The sequence below is a fragment of the Pogona vitticeps genome, chromosome 1, assembly GCF_051106095.1.
Source record: "Pogona vitticeps strain Pit_001003342236 chromosome 1, PviZW2.1, whole genome shotgun sequence".
Classification (NCBI taxonomy): domain Eukaryota; kingdom Metazoa; phylum Chordata; class Lepidosauria; order Squamata; family Agamidae; genus Pogona; species Pogona vitticeps.
The window spans coordinates 288,491,800-288,495,684 of NC_135783.1; positions in this window are offsets into that span (position 1 = coordinate 288,491,800).

Consider the following 3,885-nt stretch of genomic DNA (forward strand, 5'->3'; position numbering starts at 1 on the left):
GTCTCATCCCAAAATTTTAGGGGGGCTGCACTAGTTATAAGCCACCAGTGACTAGACACAAGCCCTAGGTAAAGGTAAAGGTTTCCCTTGACATTTTTAGTCCAGTCTTGTCTGACTCTAGGGGGCGGTGCTCATCCCATTTTACAAGCCATAGAGCCAGCATTTGTCCGTAGACCATTTCCGTTGTCATATGGCCAGCATGACTAGGGAACACTGTTTTACCTTCCCACTGAGATGATACCTATTTATCTACTCGCATTTACATGCTTTGGAACTGCTAGGTTGACGAGGAGCTGGGACAAAGCGACGGGAGCTCACTCTGTCGCGTGGATTCAATATTACGACTGCTGGTCTTCTGAACCTGCAGCACAGGCTTCTGCGGTTTAGCCCGCATCGCCACCACGTCCCTAGACACAAGCCCTAATTAGATATTATTCAATCTGGTTCTTGAACATGGTTAGAAGGGAGCACCTAGCCTTGCACTATTCATTGCTACAAATTTCATGGTTACAGAGCCTTATCTGAAGATAGAGAATAACCCTGCTCATGTGTAGGATGTACACGTAAGCCCTACATGTGAGCAAGAACCCGCATTTTCCAGACTTCTTGTCCATATGTAGAGCCTAAATATGAGCAAAATTCTCTCCTCTTCAGACCTAGTACTTTAACCTGAGGGTGGGTGCCCCCACAGCTGGGGATTTGGGAAACTCCCTCTCTTTCGGGGTGGGGTGACTCTGCACGCCAGGGATGTGGTTCGCAGCTTGGGGATCCATCTGGACCCGGTGCTCACTATGGAATCCCAGGTGGCGTCGGTGGTCCATACCGCCTTTTTTCACCTAAGGCGGATAGCCCAGCTGCGGTCCTACCTTGATGTGGGGGCGCTCACCACCTTGGTACATGCGCTCATAATCTCGAGATTAGACCACTGTAATGCGCTCTACGTGGGGCTACCTTTGAGGCTGCTGCGGAAATTACAGGTGGTGCAGAATGCGGCGGCCAGATTACTTAGTGGTGTGAAAAAATACCGACATATTTCACCCACTCTGGCTGCTCTGCATTGGCTGCCCATCCGATTCCGCATTGACTTCAAAGTGTTGATGCTTACGTATAAAGCCCTAAATGGTTTAGGGCCTCGATATTTGGCAGAACGCCTTCTCCCACCAAGATCTACCCGTGTCACTCGTGCGAACCAGGAGGTAAGACTGAGGAGCCTAATGCCGAGGGAGGCCCGGAAGGAAAAGACAAGAAATCGGGCTTTCTCGGCGATGGCTCCTCGCCTCTGGAACAATCTACCTCCCTCGCTGGGTATCTTTAAGAAGCAATTAAAGGCATGGATGTTTCGGCAGGCCTTTCCATCACATACCTCCTGACCCCCTCTTTCCTTTCTTACTGTTTTTGTTTTTGCGTATCGTGTATGTAATGTAGTGCTTTTATCATTTAGAAGTGTTTATTTATACTTTTACTGTATCATTTTATGGTTGTTAGCCGCCTAGAGTGGTCCTCACCGACCAGATAGGCGGGATATAAATTAAATAAATAAATAAATAAATAAATAAATAACAACAACAACAACAACAACAACAATCATCATCATCATCATCATCATCATCATCATCCTGAAAATTGTGAGGATGGTGGAGCTAGGCATTCCTCTCTAGACCTGTTCACACTGCTGAATAAAGCTTGAATAGGGCTGCACTGTCCCATGAAGCTCAGCAAGATTGACTTCTCAGTGAATGTACTTAGGACTGGATTGTCAGAAACAAATGTTATAGATAACCTTTCACTGGAAGAAGAAAGAAATGTCTGTGTGCCACTGAGCACTTTTTTCACTTCCAAAGTTTACTAATTGATTTGTGAGTTTTTACAACTGGTCTTCAGGACGTAAGCATGGGATTTCTTCGGAGTCTGATTAAACACTGTCTTAATCACATTTCTTAAACACTAATATTGGGTTCAGTTCTAATTCTAATGGCAGATCATCTGTAATGTATGTTTGTGAGTTTACTTTCAAATGTATATCTTTAACGAATGGGTATGAATCATCAAGCTTTCTGATAAGGTTTACAGTGCTGATTTTCACTTCCTAAAATCCTAAACAATCTGAGACCCAGCTGTTTGAAGAACAGCTTACAATCATATAAAACTGCCTAGAATTAGGTTCAGTGTCTGAAGTTTTGCTAAATGATCAGCAGATGATAGATATTAGAGGCAGGGCTTTTTTTGGCCATAGGCTTGCATTTACAAAATTCCTGTTCTTAGAAATCTGTACAGTTCCATCATTACCAGGTGTTTGGGTTTTTTTAAAAAAACTCTAAAAGCTTTTGCTTCAATCTGCTCTGTATTATTGTGATCTCGATTAATTTTGCAGTTTGTACATAAGGGGTAAAATATTTTCTTTTCATTTAATCATTTTGTATATAATTATATTTTATTCTCGAATTTCATAAAGCATCTTGTAACGGCTATTGTTCCTTGAATGATGGTTCTAGAAATTTTGTGACAAAGAAATAAATATGTGAGCATGAACTTAAGCACAGAAAAAACCCTATAAGTTTTAAATTAAATTAAATTAAATTAAAGATAAGCATTAAATGGAAAATACCTTTACAGTAAAACAAAATGAGATCCAATCTTTATTTCTGGAAATATTGTCTCTTTCCATGCTACACTCTGTTTATTCTAACCTCCAGCAAAGTCTGTACATTAATTTATAACTCTGCACTAAAATAACCAATCATCACCTTGGAACTGTAGAGCTAGAAGAGATCACTGGTTTAGTTATATGGCTACAAAGCCAGGGGTTGGGAGTTGATTCTCTACAGTGCTTCCCTGACAGGGGTTGAACTTGATGATCTATCAGACCCCTTCCAGCTCTGCAGTTCTAAGACTGTTTTATTATTATTATTATTATTATTATTATTATTATTATTATTATTATTATTATTATTATTATTATTATTATTATTATTATTATTATTATTATTATTATTATTATTATTATTATTATTATTATTATTATTATTATTATTTCCCTCAAATGAGCATCTGTTATCTCTCCTTCTCTGCCAGATGATTTACCTTCTTTTTCTGCCATTCAGTACCTCAGCCATTCAAACACTATGCATTCCACATAACTACCCAATATTTGAAAATAGCCTTGGGAGTTAAAAGACATTGGATGCACCACACTTCACTGCCAGAGCACACATTCCACATGTAAAGGATCACAGCTTCAATTCCTGGCACCCAGTCCCTTGCATCTAAAGATGCTTATCTGAAATCCTAAGCAGCTATTGCTGATCTGCATAGACAATTTGGAGGGCATGGATGGACCAACTAACTATCTGTGTTGTTATAAGGATCTTCCTATATTCCTAGCCTGGTGTGGAGAGAGGGATAGAGTCTTTTCTCATTTACCTAGATTTGAAAAACAGGGGATAAAATAACAGGGGATAAAAGGAGAGCTGTATGATTCTACAAGAAACAAATATTAAAGTGAGAAGTCATCTAAACATGTCACACACACATAAATCTCATTGTGTTTGATAAACCTTAGTCTCACATGAGAGTCCATAAGAATATGTTTACTTAGTACTTATGTATTAAGATAATTCATAGCCTGCCATACTGTTGCAATAACAAACTCAGGTACGGATGGGAACAGTTACTTTATTTGACTATAACTCTCAGTGTTATAGTGTGCAATTCTGTTAGTCCAAAAAGTAACTTTCCCATTTCTGCCCTGAAATCAACTTTTTTAAAAAATTACAAGCCCCCACCCCCACCCCATTAAATAAGCAATAAACTAAAAGAACAAATGGGCAGAAATGCCTCACACAAAACTATCTTACTCGTAAAACCAGTCAGGTTAAACCTCAAGCC